At 35.3% G+C, this 26,762-nt stretch overlaps 1 long non-coding RNA gene across 1 annotated transcript in view; it reads left to right on the forward strand.

Annotated features, from left to right (window-relative positions):
* The window catches only part of LOC116167650, a 39,311-nt gene extending 31,434 nt beyond the window's left edge, over positions 1–7,877 (forward strand). The window contains exon 3 of the long non-coding RNA XR_004144594.1: positions 7,838–7,877. This is a non-coding gene — a long non-coding RNA (uncharacterized LOC116167650). The remainder of the gene's footprint in view (positions 1–7,837) is intronic.
* Positions 7,878–26,762: the final 18,885 nt, after the last annotated feature.

A 26,762-nucleotide genomic window follows, 5' to 3' on the forward strand; every position in this document is an offset into this window, starting at 1 on the left:
TAATACCTCTATATACAAGATTTTTACTCAAAGGTACAGCTAATAATGCAGAGGCTAGCGAAGGTGCGTGGAAGCTGCCTAATTATTGACTTATCTTCGGGTAATATCAATTAAAATCGTCTTTAATCGTCAATTTATAAATATTTACAGAGGATTTTAGATGATAAACGTAATTTTTGTTGTTCTTATCACTTGGACTAAAGCACCGCATTCAGTATTCCATTTGATGTCACTGAAACGGTCACTAAACCACCCCCAAGCACCTGTCTCGCTTAATTAAACACAGGAACTAACCAAATCTTTTATACGAAAGGAATATAATAATTGTTCCAGGGCACCTCCAGCATCTGTCACAACTAGAAATCTCGATAAGATGTAAATTTTATAAATATGATAAAACTCAGCAGCCTTGGTCAACTCCACGATTTGTTTGTTTAAACACCTGGTATAACTGTAGGTAACAAAAGAAAAATGTAGTATGAGAACCCTTTTCTAGGTCGTAATTTGGGCTCGATTAAACACAACATAGAGCATTTACGGAAGAAATAAATTTATTAGACAAAGTCAATCAAATAAGGCTGAAATAAAAATAAGCTCTCAGGGTCAGAGTACACATACCACGCAACAAGCGATCGATTGTAGAAGTTAATTAAATATCTCTTAATTACCTTCACGTGTTAATAGTACAAAATATGCGGTCTATTGCGATTTTTATAACTGTTAACTGATAATTATTGCAATTGAATATCTCGATTTAGGCGACACTAGGTTCATTGTAATAACTGATGTAAACTTGGATCCTTGATGCTGGGAAACTCCCTTTAACAGCTAGCTTGGATAACCCTAAAGAAAAATGCGACAACACTCCGACAGTTGATTTATTTAATTCGACTTAAACATTTCACTTTAAACGGCGTAATCTCAATTACCAAATTTACAATAAAAACAAAAACTAATATTATAATGACAATTTAACAAATTTAAATAAATTGAAACATTTTACATACGGGATGTCCTGACTGCTATTTCAAATGCGTAAACCGGAAATTACGTTGACAACACGTAAATTTTGTCACTACAGGGTGGCTTGCTCTCATCGGATTTATTTCAACCTGGAGAAACAAGACCTCCTGCAGTTTACACAACAATACTAATTACTAACGTTCCACCGACTGACACTGACATATATTTTCTAACATGGCAATTCTTAAATTTGTAATTAATGTTAAAATCAGGGTTAAAATCGAGGTGGAAGCCGCATTGAACCTGTACAGCCCCCCGGAATTAGTTGAGTTAGTGTCGAGTTAGTCCTATTAGAACTTCAATTAGTTGAGAAATGGAATTAGAATTGGATTTGGTGATGTTGTTATAGCTATCAGTGAACCGGACATAAAAAATGTTTATTTTGGGGATACATTCGCTGCTTCTTTCCCACATCATAGCTCAAATGGCTTTATCCTTATATACCTTTACATTCCACATATTGTAACGAAGCATCCGTTTTCCGCCTTGAAGTTACCAGTTTTAGTGATCACTCTGTAGAAGCACCCAACTTAAAACTCTTCTAGACACCGGGTGTTCATCTACAGAGTGATCACTAAAGCTGGAAACTGCAAGGCGAAAAACGGATACTTGGCTATACAACCCCCTTTGTTTGAAAAAAATGGCGCAACTCTTTTCCACATGAGACTAAAACAAACAAAACTCTGGGACGCGTAAAGCAGGGCGAAGGTCTAACTACCGGATACGGTATCGAAATTTCTAAGTATTGTTTTTGTTCCAAAAGTTACCGACAAACGGCTCAATATCCAAGTTCAAAAACCAATTAGACATCTTTCCTAAATCCGGAAAAAATGCTGGAATCCCCAAAAATAAATTTGGAAGTCAGGTAGTAAAGCCCAGTAAAATAATTACAAAATTATGACTTTATTTCCAGCGGTGGTTGATGGTTGTTTCGGCAATGGTTGGCCCCTTAAGGGATGAACGGTGGTTGATGTCTCGGCAGCGGTTGATTCAGGGATAGACGGTGCTGAACCCTTCAAAAGTCCTTGCTCGGGCGCCAAATTTATATGCGACGGACTTCGCTAGCTCGTACGCAATCGGTGAGCTTTTTAAAATTAAATGGTGTAATTAGATAAATTAAATTTAATTATGTATAAAGATACTATTCTATTGATTACCAAACTAATTACTGAATCTTGAAACATGTTTCTACAAATAAATTGATACTTCGGGCAAAAATTTGCACGTAAGTACAAGTAAAAGATATAAGGCTCTTACCTTGCACAAAATAAGGCTGACGCCAAGGAGTGAGCTCAGTTCTCGGATCCTAAAACCTGCATACAAAAGAAAACCGCCCAAACCGCCGAGCTCGGTATACAATTAATTGACTAATGCCCATAGGGCCTCGCTTTACTTGTAATAAGCTTCAGAAAGAAGTGGCGGACTCCAATAGCATTCACTTGACTAACCCGATCATAACTTAACAGAGATTGCAAAGGTAATAAATATGTACTGAAGTTAACAAATTACTTGAATGTTATAGCATATAACCCAGACGGGATAAAAACAGTTAATAATAATAATACCCTAAAAGTTATGGATGTTGTCTCTTTGTTGAGGATCGATTCTCGCTATCAAATCTCGTTCATGACCCGGCGACTCAATTCCAGAAAATGGCGACGCGTTAGCAGCAGGTGTGGAAGATATGTCAACGGTGGTGGCACTCGAAGGGCGAGTTTAATCCAAGGTTACCCAAATTTGTATGTCGAACAAGAGTTGTATGTAAAACATCTCTGAAACTTAAGCTGGTGCATTAAATAGATTTTGAACTAACACTTGAACCCTACAATTAAAACCCTAAAAGAAAATCAAAGGTAACCCCTCTTTCATGATACGCTAAGATGTACATACCTCTTAAATAAGAGGGCTAATTATAAATGAATGGCACAATGGTCGATAGAAATAGTAATATGACAAATATCAGCCGAAACCTCAAGAAAAGGTATACTTTAATTACGGAAAATGCAAATGGCGGTACTTACGGTAAAGACCAAAAACGCAATTATATCCTCCCTTTTGGACTTTTTATGCCAATCCGTTCACTAATTATTCCAGAATCTCCAATTCATTGAATCCAATTGCCAGAGATTAATAAAATATGGATGATGGCACTTAAAATTCCATGCTTTCTCAACTAACGTCTCAGCTCTTAGTTAATGAAGTGTCACCCAATACGATTCTCGACACAAAAGAAAAGCGCCTTGGATAAAGGTACAGTTTTCTGGTCCTGTACAGTGTCAGCCTCAAAATACACTTGGGTCAATCCCACCATTGCATCACAATTTCAGTCACAGAATTTTCGATTTACACTTCATGAAAAACACGCGTTTGTATTTTCTGTATGGTTTTCTTGCGTGTGATCACATAGATTCACTACCAATGTTCTCTCTTTCCCTGCTTTTCCCAAAATGTTAACAGAACTATGCAACCATTGCTTTTATGTGAATTATATCGAACCTCCGAGAGAGTTCACAGTTTTTGAATCGTTACACGCTATTAGGAATACGTTATGGTTGGTAGTATATGTAGAGCACCCATTCAAATGTGTGCCAAGCCGATCAGAAAAAAATGCGTGTAATTAAACAAAGTGCTACACACGTTACATGATGAATTTGCCTCGTTTATTTAATCGTTCGTTTCACAAGTAACACAAATCGGTCACTGTACATCTGGTTACGTAAATATAGTCATGTAATTAAACACATACAATCAAAGCGTGTACAAATATTTAATAACTGAATACTTCTGCATTACCAATTTACAAAAAACAGGCTTCGTTGAAAGTTAATACATATTTATGGGGAACCCTTTTTGACTTTTCGCGCAAAAAAATTCGTACCTCTCTTATTTACGTGAAAACATACGTCGAATTGCGTAAAACGTGCAAAGTGTATAAGAAGATTCGAATTGGCGTGGCTGTAGACGCGAAGAGATTACGTAATAAAATTAAATCTTTTTTTAGCGGATTCAATTTCCTTAACAAGCGTTTTGATTGAACTTGGGGGCTGAGTAATTTCCAGTCGTACAAAAAGCACCCCTTTGTGTTGATTTAATTGACAAACGAATTTAAAAGAACGGTTGTATTTGAAAACTTTTTTAATAAGAAGTGTAATCGCGATTTTAATTATATTTCTTTGATATCGGGCTCGTGTTTCGGTTACATTTGAGATACCTTTACGAAATGAGTATTATATTTTAAACGCCTACAATTGGGAAAAATTGGAAAAATGTTTCTTTTGGAAGATTTTAGATTAAATAAATGTTTCACATTCCGAAACGTCTTTTACGTTCCCAAGCTTCCGTTAATTAAATGTTAGGTAGGTAGACATGTAACTATTCTCAAAGAGGGTGCTACTTTATTAGACATTGAATCCCAAAATTTCTACAAAGGTCTGATATCAAATCGAATAAACACGCAGTGTCATGCAATGTAACCGATGTTACAACTGCTTTTCTATTTTCGACGTTAGTAACATAACACCCAACAGCAACTTGCCCGTGCACCAAATTTGATCCCAATTGGTTCAGTCCTTTACCTGTAAATGAGAGCACAGACAAATATAACATTGGCATTTTGTTTGAATTCAGATTCCTGGTGCTTCAAAACGTGTATTTCCGTCATACAAGTCTGGGGGGGGGGGGGCATTTTTCAACCCAATGACATAAAGTTCCATGTATCGACTGACTTAAATATTGAAAGGGAAGGTACTAAGTTAGCGAATTTTCTTAAGAAAACATTCAAAGGGATCATAAATTTCAAATCCCAATTTTCTATTAAAAATTCCTTAGATTTAATAAGTAAGATTAAAGACATCCACTTACCAAATAAAAGTTTTCCAGTTAGTTTTGACATTACAAATCTTTTTCCAAGTATACCAGTCGATGAAACTTAAAGAGAAATGTTTTTTGACTCTGAACTTATAGTAATTCAGATGCTAACAACTTTTACAAAGTCTTTGATATTTGTTTAAATCAATATCTTTTCATGTTTCATAATAAAATTTAGGAACAAAAGCCAGGTCTTAATATGGGTGGAGCATTATCACCATTATTACCTATACTAAATTTTCCTTAATCGTTTGGAGAACCAGAAACTTAGCAACAACGTAATGTATATACATAAAACATTCCATATTTTGGTAGGTATAGATATCTGCAGATGATATTCTTGAGCTTTTTAAAGGTTCACAAGGTACATACCTTTTCAAACTTAGGCGAATTTTGCATCAGGACTTACACCTACATGCGTGTAACAAGAATTAAAGTCAAAAATAGTAAGCTTAGGTTCTGCCGTCGCGATCGTTTCTATAGAAGCAGTATTGTCATATGTTCTGAACGTCGTTTTATAGCGTGCATTTGAAATAAGAATGACATGTGCAGGCAGATGGACAAAGTTTAAAAATAAATTTAGAGTAATAATTCATTCGAATTCCCAATTTTTTATAATAAAAAAATTAAACCTGTAAATTCCTTTTATATAATACAAAATACACGGTTTCCGCTACTTCGTTTCTGAATCCACGTGCGGAGTATTATTCTCGCAATATCAATAAAGGCCCTTATATATTCAAAACTCATTTACAATTTTTTTCCTTTAAAATGCGAGCTATACATCCTAAATAATTTTTAACCGACGAAAACCAATCATAAGCGAGCGCGTTGACGTTTGATCACATTACAAACCCATTAAGGGGCGGCTACACACAAAATTCGATAATAACTCGGCTTTTTACCATATTAAAACTCCTTTTACTACCAGTAAGAGCTTCGATAGTTAACAATTCGATTTTCCGCTTCGAACTCAACTATTTATTATACATGCCGCGCATAAACATGCGATTAATCTGCGGAACGTGAGAAATTGGTATGACACCTACAATTCTGTAAGGGGCCAAGTTTTATTAAAATGGGAATCTTGAATGAACATTAATTTAACGGGGGAGCACTCTTAGTTATAAAGAGAACGCTGATTGAACAACATCTATTGGTGTGGAAGAAACCTAATTTTACGTCAGATAATTCAAAAGATTCTATACAAAAGCAGAGACGTCTCAAGCTGGTGATGGGTTTTTTAATGTAAGGAGAAATAAAATCCTATTAAGCCTTTTGATAATGAAATTGGTTTTCAGGAAGTGCTTGTCGACGGTTTAATTTTTGAATAAATTATCTTTACATTCGTATTTGTGGGATGGAAGAAAAATTTAATATTCTAGGTAGTAGTTCAGAAAGCGTTACTAAAAAGTGTTTTTCAGTCAATATTGCCGATGACAGACAATCGTTTTGTTAATTTCCCGACTTTGTTTCAAATTATTGTTTTCAGGTAAAAATTATAAATTATATTGAAAGCAACGGAAGTAAATACTTATAATTATAATTGTAACAAGAATATTTAAGTTTGGATTTAAATTCTTGAATTTTTCCCGCAGAAATAAGTAAAGCGAAATTCTTTTCCTACTTTAAAAAATTATCCCAGATGAATATAAGTTTTGCATAACAGTTGGAAAAACAAACTGGTCGACTGTAGCATCATGCGTCTTTGTTTTTTTAAGTGCCTCCATTCTCCAATTGTCAGTCGGCCCTAAAGTTTGATAGTATTATACTAGTTATATGAGTTTCATCATGAGTTAAAGTCAACGTGGAAATTGCAGAGCGTGGAGGTTATGAAATGAGTGTCAAAACCTTTAGTATCATCTAGGATTGGTAGTAAGAAATATACTAACCAATAACAAATTTAGGCATCGCCATTTTGAACATAATACGCCATGGTGAATGTTTAAAATTTTACTCAGAAATCAAGAGGGGGATTGGTTTTGGAGGACTTGGGGGGAGGCGCATGGTGGCATTCAGGGCGATCAGTACGGTCCCCTAGAGTAATCGTTGGGGAGACCAGATAGCTTCCACGTGGTATCAAAAGTGACCAATTTAAGGTCCTATTTTCAAACAGTTAAAGCGTGTAAACGTATGAAAGTTTATAGACCGCAAAGAAATTATAAATTATCAGACGTTATCACTGATTAGAATTTGGTAAAGAAGAGTTACATTTGGTAAGTTTGTAAAGAAGTAGAGTTGGATTGAGTTTGCCTTTAACAATGTATTTTCGTTAATATCACGTTATTATTCCTTAACCAGGAAAGCCAAAGATTCAAGAAAAAAGGAAAAGGAGCCGTTTCTCAATAAGTTTTTCTTTCAATAATTGATTTAATTTAATTTCATGCTAGCGTATCTCCTCCCCAAAGACCACTTTACTGGTATGCAAAAAACGTTTATTGAACATTTCAAAGACACCCTTGATTTTCGAAACTAAAATTATTTTATTTTTATTAGTTTACAACTAAGCTGGGTTGACTCCCAGAAGCTCAAAATTGTTTCTTTTTTGCAAGAGACGACCAATCAATCGGCGGCGGGGGGCAGATTGTGTATACATGCACATTGCACATAGTCTCAGTTTCAGTGTAGAATATACGTACCCCCACTGAAAATAGATCAATATTCTTTTACTGCAAATCTTTCATAACAGAGCACAATGAAAACGTACACATAGTTTCATTTTAATTTCACAGCAAGGTAGGTAAAATTGTAGTATTATATAGCACTGAGACTATCTATCTCTAGATCTATCTACTACATTGTTAAGTTATATTAATATCACGTTAGAAAGTTTCCTCTTCAATTTCTTCATTTCGCGTGTACTAAATAATGCTCTGTATGCAAAGTTCCAAACAATAGGCTTTACGATCTAAGCAAGCACATAATAACTGTTTTTTCTTTGTTTTAGGTCTTGCGCTGAAATCCGCTTCAAGGATCATTGTCAACACTAAAGTAAGTACCAACCTGCGATTCCTTGAAGTATGAGTTTATACATGAAACTTTAGGGATAACGTTGAAGGCAATTTAGAACGTTTCTACTATGCGTCCCCTTGAGTTTAATGTTTTGAAAAACGTTTATGAGATGCGCAACGGTGAATCAAGTAGGTATCTCATAATTTCTGCTTGATCCCAAAAAGATAAATAAATGGCAATTTACAATAATCTCACAAACATGCTTACAAAGGATTGTTCAACATACAAAATTACCAGGGCTTTTGTACGAAAATATAGGGCACTTTATTGAAACATTGATTAAATGTAGGAAAAATTCCGGAGGAAAAAGTCACGAAATGTTTTATTTCAATACGAATTACGAACCACATGGATATAATTTGTAGAAAGAGACATGAAAGAGAAAATTACCTATAGGTATAGTCAATTAGCCGTACTGTAGCAATTCTTTACACTATGGTATAGCTCCGGGAAGGCAGGTGTTCCTTTGTTGTTCTCTAGCGATCTCCCATTAAAATTCAAAACGATAAACTCGTTCAATTTGGAATTAAACTACTGCTAAAAATAGACATTCGCTTTTGTAATGTTTGTCATATGGAGACTTTAATCCTTGCTTTATGTAGTACGGTCATTGACGAAAGTCATGGTCGCCTAATAGGTAAACTCTGCAGCATAAGCAACCAACACATGCATCGGGCTATTTCTTTCAGAAGGATATACCTTAATTTGTTTGATCGCATTTCCAAGGCGCACAATATACTCAATTATTATTTCTTTTAAAAAAATCGGGTCTTTAAAAATACGGAAAACCCGATTCCGAAAGAACTTTGCGAACAATTTCTAACGCATTTTCACAAAAATAAAAAAAAGGCGCTATTATGGCCACTTTGTCCATCCGTCTGCCCAACCTACCTACCTTGCATTTATTACTAAACAAGTATGAATTATGCACAACTCTTTTGCAGACAAAACGCATTTTTTTAAAACTGAAATAGCTTATAGTAAATGGTTGGGTTATAAGGAGAGGTGGCTCCGCCTGGTATACATTCAAAATCCTCCGACACTCCATTCTGCAGATTTTGCCTTTGAGAGTACTATGCGCTGTCGAGTCACCTTTGGAATTTTTGTTTATATGGGAAATCGTATTTAACATGAACTGCCAAATGCGACTCGAAAGCAACTGATTTTTGATCGCTCATTACTTTCCTCCGACAAACGGTTTTCGAGATATTCGCTCTTAAAATTTTGACGTTACCAATGGACATATTTCTTCTAGACGCGCCAATCGCCCTTTGTAAGTACCCTCTTTCGACAATCCGCTCTGGAGATTTAAAGGAATATATCCGATCACGATAAGGGGTTGGTAGAAATTAATTTCTTTCGTTGAGACCTTTCATTAGCGGCAGCAGGAAACGGACGGATGGACTCGAGCGCCACCAGCCGAAGATCTCGCGCGCGGACAAGGTCGGCGGTGGCAACGGTCTGTAGGTTGATCTCGGTAACCTCTGGGGTAAACTCAATCGGAGAAACGGTAGGTCCAGGAATTCGGCGGTCGGATCCAGCAAATGGCGGCGGTCACCTCGGTAAACCTAAAACAAAGTTAAAGGCCAACTGGCAATTTTCCTAGCGGAAGAAAAACAATTAGGCACAGTTACAGAGCGGTTTCTATAGCAGACCATTTCGGGAAAACGTATTAAAATCCCCCCCCCCCCCCTTTGTAATTAAAGAAAAGTTTACCTTGAAAATTAATGAAGCAGTAGAAAAATTGCTGAAAGCGAATTTCAATAAATGAAATTTACCTCATAAAGAAAACCCAATTTGGAGGTTGTGGAAAAGGGAAATTCCAACTCGTCGCGTATCCACTCCGCAAGACTGATAACGTGTAAACAACTATCCTGGTTTTCGTTTGTTGTGGAAATCTAAAATGCTTAATAATTAATGAACGGCGCTAAAATATCAAAATAATAATTGACTCCTTTCTTGCGTGGCAAGAGAGCATTCGGCGGCTGTAAGAATAATTTAATTATTCCTACTGGAAAAACTGATAAATTCATTACAAAACTTACGCACTTAACGGCGGTACAATAAACAATTTCACAAAATGTAAATACATAACTCTTCAGTAACGAAGCGCTCGGTGTTCAGCAAAGCCGGACGACTTCACAAATATACGGTGCGGTCATAACTTCTGGTATGAACTTCGGGGCCTAAAATGGGTGCCTCGTTACACAATTTTTTCATGCCGTGTATTGTGCTTATAAATTCTATTTGTTCAGATGCTTCTTATAATATCAAAATGAAATGACGTGACAAAGAATAGGTTGTGCATTTGCGGTGCCAACTTTCTTATTTGTGGACGGATTTTTGTGTCATTTTAGGAGAAGTAAGGAATGACTTAAATGAACATAAAAAATAAACTGTAAATACGCAGACTAAAAACCTGTAGAACAATTATTGAGCATATTCCTCATAGTAGGGGAGCTAGCACGAAATTCACTGAACGAGAATGATCAAAATTTTAACCGATGGAGTTCCATTTAGCCCTATAAGAGTATGCTAAAATCGATCGTCTGCCGCCTCAGGTCATATGACTTCAGGCGCTGCGGGTACTTCTTGCGGTACCAATTCTGAAAGGTTGTTTTTCGAGAAAAAAGTTATATACCAAATGAAAATGTTGATAATAGCTCTTAAAAAAATATTTTAAAAAATCGCGCACATTGGATAACTCCGTAAAAAAACAATTCTTAGTCGGTTTTTCACGAACTTTCTACGGATGTAACTAGGTTACGGTTGGATGAATGAAGCTGATTTTTTTTACAGACTAATAATAGATACAGCCAATGACTATGAAAGTGTTTCTTTTTTAAATTTTTGCTCTAATTATAAGATATCTTATAATGTTAAGATAATAAGATAATCTTATAATTAGAGAAAAAATTTAAAAACGAAACACCGTTAAGTCATTAGTAGTACCTATCATCAGTCTGTAAAAAAAATCAGCTTCGTTCGTCCAACCGTAACCTAGTTATATCCGTAGAAAGTTCGTGAAAAACCGACTAAGAATTGTTTTTTTACGGAGTTATCCAATGTGCGCGATTTTTTAAAATATTTTTTTAAGAGCTATTATCAACGTTTTGATTTGGTGTATAACTTATTTTCTCGAAAAACAACCTTTCAGAATTGGTACCGCAAGAAGTACCCGCAGCGCCTTAAGTCATATGACCTGAGGCGGCAGACGATCGATTTTAGCATACTCTTATAGGGCAAAATGGAACTCCATCGGTTAAAATTTTGATCATTCTCGTTCAGTGGATTTCGTGCTAGCTCCCCTACTAATACATATTCGTTATTTGTGAACCAATCTGTTAGAGTAGGATTCTTCTTATAAAATGAAATTGAAGTAGAGCACGTCAAAAATGGATTGCACATGTACAACTTTGTGGTCGAATTTTAAGAAAGTTGCATCTCACAATGGACTTATGCGCAGATCTAACTTTCTTACTTGTGTACTACTGTTTTCCGAAATTTTAACTGAAGATGGTTCTTATAAAAGAAACCTTGTAAGAAAATGGATCCCGCGTACGCAGAGCAAAGGTCTAATCGTATTTCCACAACAATAAAAAAAATGCATTATTGTACACTCGTCCGTGAATCTGTTTGCCCGTCTGCTCGGCCTTAGGGCTGTGTCGCTTTCAGATCTGTATCTTAAGAGCGACCTTTTTTTGCTATTTGGTTCGTTATGATGTCGAGGAAGGATTTTTTTCTGCGCCACTTACTCAAAAAGTTATACCAAAAAATTAATTGTTCTAACTGTTTACAGTTTATTGTGATTAGCTAGAATAGAAAGTTAAAGTTTGCCGATGCCGGTGCTTTAATTTCCGTAATTGTTTTAAAGTTTATCAATTTAAACAATTAAAAGCAATAACACGAAACGATTGCATTGTAGTATACGAAAGAGGAAACGACGTGAAATTTGGTACAATGAAGCAATATAGACGTCTACAGTGGCTAAAGTACATTGAAACTTTTACAGGGATTGTGTTTAACGATATTTGGTAGATACACATTTATAGCTACTTGTAACTTGTAATTAAGACCGACATGAACAAAGGGCTTAATTCGCCGGATTAATAGGGGCCTTTACATAGAAGATATGAAGGTAGTAAACAAACCCACAATATAAATTGGAATAGTCTCTGGGCGCCCGGTCAGCACAAGTGCGCTTAAAGGAGTATTATTATTTATCGACTATTACGTGCAGATGTGTGTTTTTGGCAATGTGACTTCGGCGATTGTTCGTAATTTTCTTATTAATCTTTTGGAAACACAATTGCTTCCGGCTCGACATCAATCACGTTAAACCTTTCGAAACGCTTTATACGAAACAATGATACTAAACAAGGCTTTAAAGGATTAAAGGCACATTAAAAGTTTATTATACACTACCTGGTAAATATTTTTAATTAAAAAGTAAGAGGATTATTCAATTAACGAAATTAAAGGTTTTGTATAACGTGAAACATTTAATCAATACCTTCTGGTTGGGTTGTATTCTGATAACCTATTTGTTCGTTCAGTTCAGGCGAATTAACTTGTCCCAAATTATTCAAAACGTATACTAATTAATTGGACCAGGTACAGTGTACAAGTATATACACTACCTTGTCTAATTTAATGGTCGCGTTATATACATTTCGTGGTCTCTTAGTATTAGTAGGTCGGTTGGGAGATGATCCACAAATAGCATATCCAATAAATGTCAGGTTTTCTCTCAGGGATGTTCACAACTCAATTTGTAGCTGAACTTTCTTAATTTTTCTGAATTGGAAAGCGATCTGGGAAAAGTATATGACGTTTCATTCACTGCAAGCTGAAAATTATATGTAAGCTTCAGTCATTTATATTTTACTTGTACAATAATTGACGGCACTTTGTGCCCTAGTGACGGCTTAGTTGGTCATTCCACTGCTTGAATTAAAAGTTTTTTCTCTATGACTGCTTCAAAATGCACGCATACTCATGGTATAACAATGTTACTTTACACGCGTTGTTTGAATGTTCAATTAATTATTATTTTCTCAATACATTGTTGCAAAAATTTACCTAGAGATTACAATAAATTGCATAGACTCAAAATGAAAATCATTGGTAGATTCGTTCATTGGAAGGTAAGTTAGATTCTATGCGCTTCTCATTTATTACAAAATTGACATCGGCAGTTGGCAGAATACTAATCCAAAACAATTTTATGACTGATATTTTGACCAAATGAATCACATTTCTTCCCTTTTTGAAATGTTAGGGTATTTTACCCTGACTACAGATGGCTGTCAGAAGGAATTTTTAATATTCCGTAGATAAAGAGAATTTTTTTTTAAAGGTGCAGCTCATCAACTACTAGGTTATTAGTGCTACACCCTCCTTTGATCGTTGTCACTAATCGCAAAACGAGTGTACTACTTCGGAATTATAGTAAGAAGAAATAAGGTAAGAACAAGTTACACATATATTCACGTCTTCGGGTCTGTGAAGACGACTTACTTGAACACACACAAGATAAGACCTCGGATAGAAGGAAACAGGTAGTAACAAAAGGTAAGAAACAGAGGAAAAAACCTAGGGAAGAAAGACATGTACTATTTCAGTTTTGAAAACCACAAATAAACGAAGTTCATCAGAATTCTTTGTCCAATCTAGTAATCCTAGCGAACAGGAGGATAGTTTTCTGGTTATTTGGAGACAGTGCTTCTTCCAGTGTGAGTGGCACCCGTAACGCTCTTCTTACATTCTGGTACCTCGTGCATTCTAACAATAAATGAGAAACGGTGATTTCAGTGTCGCATAGGTCACAGATATCTGGTGCGGCTTTTGGAACAGGTGGGAGTGAGTGACTCTAGAGTGGCCAATTCGCGCTCTGGTAAGAAAAATCTCCTCTCGTCTTGTTCCGATAGCAGGCCATGGATCGATTTTTGCTTTTACGCGTCGGAGTTTGTTGTTATTTTGTTGATCCCATACTCTTTGGAATCTCTCCCACATGGACCTTCGAACTTTTATTTTGATATCCTCGGCTAGGATCATGTTGTGGGACTCTCCAGAAGTTGTCGCGTCCCTAGCGACAGAGTCAGCGCTTTCATTTCCCTCTATACCTATATGGGAAGGGACCCATATAAATGTGACTTTGCGGTGACTCTTAGATAATTCTTGTTGGATTTCCGAGCTAAGTAGATTTCTTGGGTTAAACTGTTTTATACTCATAATTGCACTAATGGAATCTGTGTGAATGAGACTATCTTTATTGTTATTACCCTCATTAATATGCTTAAGAGCCTGCCATATAGCGAACTGTTCGGCTGTATGAATACTACACATCCTTGGTAGGGAAAAACCGAGGTGAATTTCATTGGCGACAACTGCAGCCCCCACCTTTCCGTCGTCCGTTTTTGATGCATCAGTGTAGATATGACTTCCCAGCTGACGGTCCTGTATTTCCTTCAAGGTATTTTTGAAAATGTTGGGATGTGTTTCATCTTTGTTGGAGGTGTTAGAGAGTTGCAGATTTATTCTTGGTTGTGATAGAGTCCATGGAGGTATCGTCTTATTTATTTTTAGTGTAGATACAGGTAACTGTTCAAGGTTAAAGTCATTGTATGCTTTTCTCAGCCGTTGGTGGACAACTTGAGGCAGATTTCTTAGTCTGGATGTCAATTGAATAGCTGGGAATAGATATTTTTTTGTCGGGTGATTATCAGCATTTTTCACGTTCACGCCGTAATTTAAAAGAAGTTGCTGCCGCCTTATAGACAGTGGTGGTTCTCCCGCTTCACATAGGATGCTTATTATGGGACTTGTTCTGAAGGCGCCTGTTGATAATCGGATTGCATGATTTTGGATCGGGTCCAGGATTTTTAAGACTTTTTCCTTGGCTGATGAATATATAATACTGCCATAGTCGATCTTTGATCTTATAAGTGTCCTATATATTCGCATCATAGTTTCTCTATCCGCAATCGAAATTTGAGAGTGTTTTTAGGATTCTCACCTTGGTGGTACAATCATTCTTGAGTAGTTTAATGTGTGTGACCCAACTTAGTCTTTGATCCAGGGTCATACCTAGAAATCTAACTTGGTTCACGCATTCAATTTCTATATTATAAAGTTTAAGAACCGGCGGATGAGAATTTTTTTTGTGACGTCTACTGAACATAATTGTCTTGGTTTTATGGGGTGAAAATTTATACCCTGTATTCTCGGACCACTTCTCAAGTTTTCCTATTGCACTCTGTAGCAATTGTTTGGCATTGTCTGGGTTTTTTCCGCGGTAATATATGGTGAGATCATCTACATAGAGAGATGTTTTTATTAGGGGTGATATCGAGGTGGTTATTTTATTTATCGAAATCATAAATAATATAACACTGAGAGTGGATCCCTGCGGTACTCCGTTTTCCTGCCTGTATTGAGATGATAAGAAACTGTTGTGTTTGACTCGAAAGGTTCTATTTTTCAGGAAATTTTGTACAAAGTGTAGAATGTTTCCATCAAGTCCAAATTCCTTTAAAAGTCTTAATATGTTAAATTTCCAGGTTGTGTCGTAAACCTTCTCCAAGTCAAAGAACACTGCTGTTACTTGCTCATTGCAGTTAAAGGCTTGTAGAATTTCTGATTCAATGGCAATCAGTTGGTCCACTGTTGATCGTCCTTTTCTAAAACCACTCTGATGTTGATTTATTAGCTCATTACTTTCAAGAAACCACATCAATCGCCTACAAATCATCCTTTCTAAAAATTTACACAAACAGCATGTCAAAGAGATGGGCCTATAGTTTGTTGGGCTTGTTCTGGGCTTGTTGGGTTTCAAAATAGGAATTATATGGGCTTCCCTCCATTTATGAGGGAAAACATTACCCGACCAAATATAATTTAACAACTTGAGTAAGTAATTGAGGGTATCATCAGGTAATTGCTTGATCATTTCGTAGGAAATATTATCTGGGCCAGGTGCTTTATTTTTGGATTCACCTAGAGCAGAATCGAACTCCCATTTGGAGAAAGGGATATTAATGGGGTGTGGAAAATTCTTTTTAATATCCATACCGGTTGCTTCAATTTTCGCTCTGTTGTCAATGAATTCTTGCGTGTATTGTAGATTACTAGAGTTTTGCTGGAAGTTTTCTGCCAAGATATTCACTATGTCTTGTGGATCAGTTATCATATTATTGTCGTGCTCCAATGCAGTGATTTTATTGTGGGAGTATTTGCCCTGAATTCTTTAAATTTTTTTCCACATATCAGTTGTGCTCGTATCCGTATTAATTTCAGATACATACTGCTGCCAGGATTTTCTTTTGCTGCTTTTTATTGTTCTTTGTGCAATTGCTTTGCATTTTTTATAATTTATGAAGTTGTCTTGATTGGGATTCTTTTTATATCGATTGTAGGCTTTTTTGTGTTCTTTTATTGCAGTTTTACACTGGGGGGTCCACCATGGGACTGTTTGCGCCTTTTTGTTTATCATCCGTTCAGGAACACTTTTACTAACTGCTTTCATTATTAACTCCGTTAAACTTGTCACTATTTGGTCAACATCCGCATCTGCCGCGTCTATGTCCGGGAGCATACTAGATGACGTCAAGGTTCTGTATTTTATCCAATCGGCCCGTTTGAAGTTGCGTAAGGGAACTAGGTCTAGTGGATCTACAGTTGCCTGTTTATGATAGATTTTTATACAAATAGGAAGAATTTACTGTGTGAATTTTTCAAGACTTTTGAAATGACAACCTAAAATTGGCCAGTGGCTCTTCGTGTTTTATTTGGGGTAGCTGGGCAGATTTTTGTGGGTGATTTAAATAAATCTTGGACCTAAATAGAAAGTCTGACATGAAAACTATTTGGCTGGCAAAAAAGGTTCGAATAAACACACAATTAATTGATTCACAATGACAAAATTTTTTTCCGGAAAGCTTATTTGCCAAATATATTCGGCTGACGTATTATTTATAGGGAATCTCTTTTTGAAATTTTAATCACAGATGCATCTCATATTGTAAACATTAGATCTGAGCATGCGCAGTGCCAACTTCCTTATTTATGAAGATATTTCTTTGAAATTTTAACCATAGATGTTTCTAGTAAATAAAAACATATCACATATAGAAAAAATGTAAAACTACAAATGTCATTAACAAAGGTACATAGTAAATATCAAATAGCCGCATGCGCAGACTGCAAAATGCCAGCTTTTTTACTTGAATATCTCCCTTTAAAATTTTAACCATAGATGCTTCTAGTAACAACAAACATATCGCATGTAACATAAATTAAATGTGGGCATGCGCGAACCGCGATCGTCAACTTCTTTATTTATGGAAGTATTTCTTTGAATATCAAAAAAATGAAATAGTAAAGAAAAACATAGTGCACATAGCGATACTTCTCTCCTTACTGTAGTACACTCATCTACAAATAAAGGTCTTTCACAAATCAAACAATTGTCGTCAAATGGTACATTTTAGCCAATATGGAACAACTTTTCGTCCTTCAGCCGGCGATTTTCTTTGGCAGTTATGCGAAAAACTGTAGAATTTCTGCAAATTTCAAATTTTTTGGGTACCAAAAGTTATGCTTGACTCCTGGAAGGGTACAAACTCGGATTACTCATTTTCAAGACTATCTTCCGGTTTTAGAACAATTTCCAACTTTCCCCAGGTCACTTTGAGGTCCTGTCCATACTTTACTGGATTATATAGACACATCCAAAATTTGTCTATAGAAAGATTAAAATTAAGATTCGAGAATTTTTCTACAAAACCTCTGCATATGCTTGTAATCCCTACTAAAAAATCCCGGTGTAGCTAAAATACTAACCTTTTGAAATCTTAACACTGAAAAACATTTAAATTACTGACATTTCTTTCCTTTCTTCTACTTTTGTGAAATCGCAAGTAATCACTTATACCTAAGGCATGCCTAAAAAGAGTGAAAAGATTCCCGTGTTTCTTTATTGGAAATACTTGTTAGGAGCTTAAAGTTGTTAGACTGCCTCCAGCGCCAGAGTTCGATTATTCACATCAATCAACGAAAAAAGTTTTCCATTTTCATTAATGACTGGGATAACGTAATAAAAAGGTAAAACGAAACAAAGTATGGCGTGATATGCTACTGCATAACCAAATTATCACGATAAATGGCAGCAGCGCGCATCCAATAGAATTTGCAATTTATACTCCATGGGATTGCGATATCGAGTGGAACATAAATTGAAATTCCAAATTTGATCCCTCGCAGGTCGTACCCAACATTAACTTAACTATGTATAACATTTTCCGGGTTCATATTTGGGAAAATTACTATCACTTGTTGTGTATTTCTGAATGGCACATTTTCTTTTGACATGAGATACGTGTTTGTGTGAATTTGCCTTAATCTTCTAAATTGGATGCTTTGACAACTTTGGCTTTTTTATAGATGGATACGGACGGATACTATTAGAAGTAAATGACGCAATTTTGTGTCGTGTTTGCTCAGTATTCGGGCTGATTATTTCCGAGCAAATAATATTCTACCTGTCGGGTGTCGATCCAAACATGAATACTGTTACGTTTGTTCACCTAAGCTTACCAAACCATTATCCTATCATCAGCATCGCAAATGCAATATTAGTGTATCCAGCGTACACTAATACTATTAGAACTACGTAATTCTATGCTAAATCTACATCTGCATATTTAATTCGTCACACTTGTAGAGATAAGTTCGGAACAACATTAACGATAAGAGAAATCATGTTGGAAACATTCTCTGGATTGGTGGCGTATACCTACTAATAAAATATGCATTGGAATCATCCGTTTCGATCATGCTAAAGAAACCGAAACCTAATTACATTCAATTCCATCGAGTACGTCACATTACATTTTCATTGGAGGCCCTTTTTAATCCTGAAAGGTTTTTTAATCAGTTACAAAGAATGCAAAAGTATCCTAATTTTAAATGAGAATTTGAATAAAACGAATTTTTAATCTGGACCTTATTTTAAGGGACAATTTAGAGGAAATTGATGTTACAAATTACTTCGGCACACTGAGAAAACGAAAACCGTTAATCTCCGAAATAGGTTTGTCAGCCTCTTTTGCACATTCTGTATGTAGGTGGTTGGAACTTTATTAATTTTAAAATTGTTTGTGATGATTTATACAATTGGTTAGCGTGGAGCTGATGGGATGAGTGGCTTAGGCCATTACTATAAATTTGGATAACATACACATTACCCAACGGTTGGTGGCATACATCACATAAATAGTTTAGGAGCTCTAGGTATTAGTACCTAAGTAAACTAAACACAATTACACAACTATCGTGCCAAAAAAGGAGAAAGTGTTTTCTGCATAAATGCTTCTGTTTCTCTTCACGTTCACTAAATATTCACAATTTTTCACACAGTTTTAGGTCATTAGTGGAACAATTCTCATTTAAAAGTGTGGTTTCCGCTAGGGTTTCAGTTTTTCAAAAATTGAGTAAAATACGTAATCGTATATAGCGAATGTAATTTTATTTCCAAAAATTTTTTGGCACCAATGTAAGGGTTTTCATGTTTTCCCAATGAAATCAATGCATAAGAAACGGTGTTGGCTACATTTTTGTTAAAATACATGTGACTCTTGGAAATGCATTTCCACGTTTTCCGTATTCATTGCGTAAATACAGATATTGACATATCCTGTAAAAAATATATGCGGGCAACAAAATTACAACCTTCACTTCTAGGGCGTATATTTGCCTCATAAAGGAGTTGCAATTACCAAAGAGCGCTTTTTTGAAACAAATATTTTTTTACTCTCCTTATAGAAAGTAGACAAAACTTTAATCCCTAACTAAACTCAAAAAATTTCCTCACTAGCCAGATAATTAATTTTATCCTAGCACGTAATTATAAATAAGCAAAATTTAAATAATTAAATAAGAGTTTCACTAAGACGCATTAAAATAATAATAATAGTAATAATAAACAAAAATGATAATAATAGTTTGGAGTATACGCAAAACAGTTTTATTCACTCCAAATTCGAATAAAACGTAAGTGATAAATAGAAATTGGTCCTTGAAGTTCTTCTCGGATTTCAAGTGCCAGGTATCGCCGCATTGTAGCGCAGGTTCCTGATTTGCTGTGGCACTTTTTATTTCTTTCAAATAAAATTCACGTCATTTAACTTGCATGTACAAAGCATACCAATTTGTTGAGTTTTTATACAAATGGTTTAAATCGTTTTTATTAACAACAATCGCAAGCACTCAAAGCTAATCGCAAGCCTTAAGAACAATTCTCTGTGATGAAAAACAAAACGCTACTTCTTACGGCAACCATTAGTAGTTTTTCGATTTATTGGTACATTCAATTGGTGCACTTACTTTAGCACTCAATATAATTTATTTATTTACTCTGCGCGGTCTTGTTCAACTTTGTCACACTCCTTCACAATTTAACCCTCGGCCACGCAGACCAAGCTACTCCTCACACACTGTAATTGTTACTAATAATTACGTGGTCCTTCACCGTCACTGCTAAATGGGTACTTTATTTCAATTCTACATATGACCCCTACTCCTACAACGTGTGTTTTTTAACTTAAGAAGATCACATGAAAAAAAGTAGGGTGAAAGATACAAAGATGTGGTCTTTTTATGTACGAATTTCCTTTAATTACAATGAAAAAAGTAAAAACTAATTTTAAATTAAATCACAACCGTTGTCAGTCGATCCTTTTCGTTTGTAAGTTTCGTCGCCACAGGTTAATTCAAGTTTGATAAAACGTTACATTTTAGGACCTGATGATGGCTTTTTTCCGAAACATGACGCCTTTAATATACCTACGCTATCTTTGGTTAATGAATTCAAATTTTATGGGAAAGGTTTTTGTTCCCGCTTATCATGATACCCCATTTCGCGCATCCTGAGAGAATGCATACCCAAGAAATTACGAAACCTTTTGAAGATTATCGCTTCGATATTGTTAATCCTACATACTTTGCTTTTGTCGGTACCGAAGAATACATCCTTCCGACTACATTATTTTATTATACAGAAATTTAGTTACTTGTACATCGTAAAGTAGTGTTTTTTTTTAGTTAACGTGGCGATCATGCTTTTATACACAGATCTGTACGGACAAATCGTTGTCAATAAAAATTTTCCTTTTGTGTAGTCATTCGAATGATTGAGTATTAATTACGGTTTTAGTATTCGATTTATAGTGTGAGACGTTAGACATTGCTACCGCAATATTTATGTGCCGCGCTCTGTGTTTGTCAGTGTTACTATCTGTTAGAGATATGGCAGAAAAACACCCTTCTGAACTTAGGCGGTTGTTACAACCAAAGTTCAACTGTAATTTTTATTTTCGACTTCTCCTTTATATAATGTTTGATTACGTACTGGTTTTCGATACAATCGAATTGTGATTAATATATATTAATAATTAATATTGATAATTTTACTACGACTACGAGTGATCCTCCTTTTGCTGAAAATTGAATTAAAATTAAACATTGACATTTCAGATCCAGATATTAAAGTGTCCTATTTGTAATATTTTGAGATCTTTTATTAAATTACCCTCTAGCGTTTATGCTCTACCCCTGTTTATTTTATTTCTTTAGCTCTAACTTGATTATTATTGAATAAGTGTAGAAATCGATAAACAATTGTTGAAACAATGAAATTAAGGAATGTTGGTGTGGAATACAAATTGATATGGTTGAAATGAAAAAAATAAAACCCTTTACATTTCGTGGTTACATAGCCTGTAAACTCTCAGTTTTCGTATTTAGATAACATTAAAGATTCCCAAATATCCATATTGACATATAAATATTGAAACATGGGAAATAAACATAGGAACAGGCGCACGAGGCAAACATAATTTAGGTGCGAAGTTCCATCGCTGTACATTTATTATTAGCATTACGTAAACCCAAATTATCTCCGTTAATATTGACGCACAATACCGAATGACCGCACAAATCAGTATCGGATGCATCGATTCTTGTATTTGAGAGAGCATCCCTACCGCTATAATAGTACACGTCATACATAAACTTTATTTTGTAGTACACAAATTAAAAATTACGTCAATTTTAAAGAATTAGAAGGGCGCAGTTAGATGAGAAGATGCTGGACACAGGTTGCCTACTATTTATATTTTAAACCTAGATATCGGTATGCAACTTGTAATCGTGTTATTACGATGATTTTCCTGCTACCATTGCGACAGGCGAATAAAATTCAAGGTTTGTTGTATAAAAGCATTTGTAGAGCATTGCTTTCGACGATTTTACCGTCTTCTGGGGCTAACCCGAGATACGGTCGAAACATAAAGTTATGTTTCGTAAAACTGCGACATAGCAATTTCTCCTTATATCAATTCACATTTTGTAAGAAGAAGAATATATATTAGTACACATCGGAAGGTATTCTAATTATTCTAATGCACAGTTTCGTTATAACGAATTGTCCTGAGACGTTGTAGTAGTTCTCATTCATAGAGCTGCACAACAAAGAAGCAATTTCTTTTCCAACCAGGGAGTGTTTACGATTTTTGTTCTGTTACAAAGGAAACTTTAACGAAAAATCTTCTTTGATAGGAACGTTCGAACGCCCTCGACGTACGTAGGGTATCGTAAACTGTATTTTAGTGTGAAAAAAGGCAGTTGAAAGCCAAGAAAGGCAACGTCTATCGTTATCAACGTAACATACAGAGAAAATTTATTATACGTTTGAGAATTGCTATGCGTTCTAGCCTCTCAGGACGTATTATTGCAGCCATTCAGCTATTTCGTGTTATAGAAATGTATTGAAATTGAAAACGTTCGCTTGTTTTTAAATGAGTCCTAATTGAAATCAAAAACAGATCTCCAAATAAACCGAGCTAGGGTCGAAAACGTGTAAGCAGTTATCGAAAACATTTCCATTTTTCTATTCATTTTTGTCTAAGCAACCATAACCAATAACCAATAGGTTTTCTACTTCAAGATGATTCATGCCTACCTAAAACGAGGTTGCGACTTGCAAGAGACTCACCCAGGCGGAAGTTGGTATTTAACATGAAAATTAGTGGAGGTATCTCGAAAACTTAAAATAAACCAATAAGGAACATAAGACACTGTACTTCCTCCTCGTCCCCACGTCCCTAAATATTCTTAGAGGAAACACCTGTATGTCATATGTCATTGTAAAATGTGTTATTTTGAAAAAATACCAAGCAATTCTTTATACACTGTTAACGCGTGCAAATCTAAATAAAAGCATTCCATCAAAAATTGGAAATTCATTTAAAATTCCAATAAAACTATATAAAATACGATGCTGCTTCTTGTTTACAAACGCCTAAACTAAGACTCAGGTATTGGGTTCAGCTGACGAAACTTTCGTGGTGTGGCAACACGGCCCATGCACATTAGATCACTTACTTGCACTTTAACTCCATTCAGGAGGACATACAGTGTACGGAAAACGAGGAGAAAAACAGCCGTCGATCTTGGAATATGCTGGTTAGTATTGTTATAGTATTGTTATTATGTTAATATACAACACTCATTATTACTTACACTTTCTATAAACCTAATTCGGAATAGCTGGCAGAACGCAGAATGCTCGAAACTGATCTAAGGAAATCCCCATCTCTGCCACTTATGAAAAATTCTTACCTCAAGCTCAGGTTCGAACACCCGACCTCTCGGCTATGTAGTCCAACGCTCTACCACTGAACTACGCAGTCGGCGTGCTCGTGGTGTAGGCATTGCATACAATATAGTGCACATGGCGTCTCTCCATGTGATAGAAGGAGAAGGAGAAGGAGAGATATTAATTAGGTTTAATTTTGATTAAGGGTAGTATCTTGACTTAATTTTTTAGGCAATCCATTTGCAATACGGTTGTTTGCATATTAAGAATGCTCAAAAATGTATTTCACTCGGCAAAAAGATGACCAAAGTTTGACCTTATGTGAAATCTTGAACTATTAGAGAATATGAAAATTCTGGACCATTAAAAAACTGAAAATCGTCGAAATGTAAAGAAATTAAAATACTATAACCATAACGTTGTGAAAAACCGTTTCTCATTTCGATAACCCAAACTCAAAAATGGTGTTAAAACGTAATTCAATAAGGCGACCAGTTCGTGGCATATGAAATACCTTTTCTATTGTCAAATCTGAGTGACATTCGATTTTCGAATATTTAATAAGACCAAAAGATGGAAAATTTGTATTTTTACAGCCGTTTGGTCCTTGGGGGATCACTATATGTTACTATTTGACATGTACACCATCGACACACACATATTTCGAGTATTTCTGACAGTAACTTACAATACCGGGGCTGAAAACACTTGTTCTATTAATTGAAAATAACTTTCTACTGCAAGGAAATTTACCTCACGGACGGCTAGTTCAAAAACAAAAATTCTAATGCCCTTACTTTACGGAAATTTGGCGTTTTTTTTAAATTCTGAAAGTCTAAACTTCACTTCTAACAAAATTCACATTAATTTCTCAAAGAGACCATAGATCATTATTGGAATACAAATCAGAAAAATTACACTACCTTAATTACATCGTTTTCTAGAATCGAAGACACACTTCCGTACGACTGTTACCTTAAAGCTGGACAATATAGAATGAAACTTGGAAGGTCCGTAAGGACCACTGTTGAAATTTTCTATATATTCTTTAAGAGTACATTTTTGTATGCAAATGATCTGGTGATAAACGTTCCATTTATAGTCTGCTATCAAACAGCTCTCAGTTTTTGCAATGTAACTGATTATTAGCGCACTAAAAGCCCAAACACGTGAATAATTTTATTCACCCCTCAAGGCCATTGTTTCTTAGAAATGGCAAAGATCAAGTGATTGAATGTGGTGTTTTAGGTCCCTCAAATCCATCAGCACAAAAAACTAAGTGACTTTCTATCTGCAGTAAAGACTTGATCAACGGAGAATCAGCCCCTATTAGTATAAATAAGATTTTCTGCTGCATTAGATTCCGCTTTGGATTCAATTAGCCATGTACCACGTATCACATTTTAATAATGAAGGCATGAAGCGGATGACTAGAAAATACGACCCAGTGAAACGAGCCTTGAAAAATCACTGATCGGAAAAGTGCGCCCGTACCTTTATAATTTTTTCGCTAGTTCTTAATACGAATTTGCACGTACAGATTTTTAAGAAGGCAGTTTATGACTGATGAATTTCATTTACGATAGTTTCTTCTGAACTAGGTCCCATAGCATCAATTTAAATATTCCTCTCGTAATGTTTATTTAACAAAGCGTAACGTACTTCAATTCCGTTCGCTACACTTCCGTATTAATGATTTTCGTCGGTTTTTTTTATTTCGGTTAAGCAAATCACACCAATTGTACAGGATCTGATAAGGGCAGTATAAGGTACAAGATAGGTTTATCTTATTTCACGTTCCCCCCATGTTCCGTTGGAGTGGAAACTTCAGGCATTGGTGGAAGTATGGGTGATTTTAGAAACATTTGCATGATGGCTATCGAGAAAACAGGCAAAGATTTTTATAAGCTAGCAAACGAGAGGAATTCTGGAGGAAATTGTTTCCAATAACTAGACCCATTCGATTAAAATGAATCTCTTAATCATATTTTAAACAATTTAAGTTATTTTTTAAAAGATAAAGCCATCAATGAAGAATGGTATTAGGTATTTAGCTTTCTGTGAATATCTTGTTTGATGATGGTGCACGCAAATTCAGTAACCTTAATAAATAGTTGCGGTAAGCGAAACAATTTAGTGGAGCTTTATTCAATAAATATCAATTTTAAAAGCAAAATACTGTAGTCCTAATTAAGGTCTGAAAGTATGTCAGCGGAGAACACAACGATCAAGTAAACAAGTAAATTTGCTCTCCATGCTAAGTAGATAGGCGAGTTCCTAAATTTGACAGTAACAAGAGCGTGACATGTATGCAAAGCTCGTAATGAGGTAACTAAAACCGTATGGTCATCCACATCACTGCAAAAACTACACGGTATCCACGATTTAACTTTAAACGCACATAAAATTAGTTTTTCGCATTTTGGTGTAAATTATTCAGTTGGAATTCCTTTTAGCTCACAGATTTTAATTTAGAGAAATTTTAATTTAATGGAAGGTTTTATTTTTAATTCAGTTGAAAGTGAATTATCTCAATTAAAATGTTATGCACAAATATGGGATGAAATGAAAACGTTTTCTCAACATTATCCGTTCTAAATATATAATTTCACAATAGCGTTTACCTACCTACGTTACGACGAAAGTATGTTTACGGATAAAATACTAACACAAGGTATTATTGCTATACATGAGCAAATCTACCGACAAATATCCCAAAGGAAATCCATGAATATTAAATTCTAATCATGTCGACAACGTCTTGTGAACATTTATACATACATAGAGAGGATGTATATCTGCAGTTTTTGGAATTTACATAATATTCAATTTCGTATGACTGATGATGTATGCGGCAACTATATATTTGACACGGAAACTGTTTTCATTTGCAGAGTAATTTCTGGAAAGTTAAATAGTATTTTATTAAAGGTTTATGCATACACTCTACAATATCAGTCTATCACTCTACGTAAATATTGACCCAAACGAGAAAACTACTGTGAAATACTGTAAGCCATTCAAATACGTTGGAATATGTTTGGCAATGGACACATATCGAAGTATATAGCGAGACAGAGGTTTGTGTTCAGTGTTGGGTCTATAGCATTATGTATTGTTATGGCAACTTTGATTTTCATAAATTATGCGCATTTCTATTGGTCGTAAACTTGTATCATAATGAAAATCTGTATCGAAATGACTA

Source organism: Photinus pyralis, unplaced genomic scaffold (genome assembly GCF_008802855.1).
Source record: "Photinus pyralis isolate 1611_PpyrPB1 unplaced genomic scaffold, Ppyr1.3 Ppyr1.4_LG4, whole genome shotgun sequence".
Lineage (NCBI taxonomy): Eukaryota > Metazoa > Arthropoda > Insecta > Coleoptera > Lampyridae > Photinus > Photinus pyralis.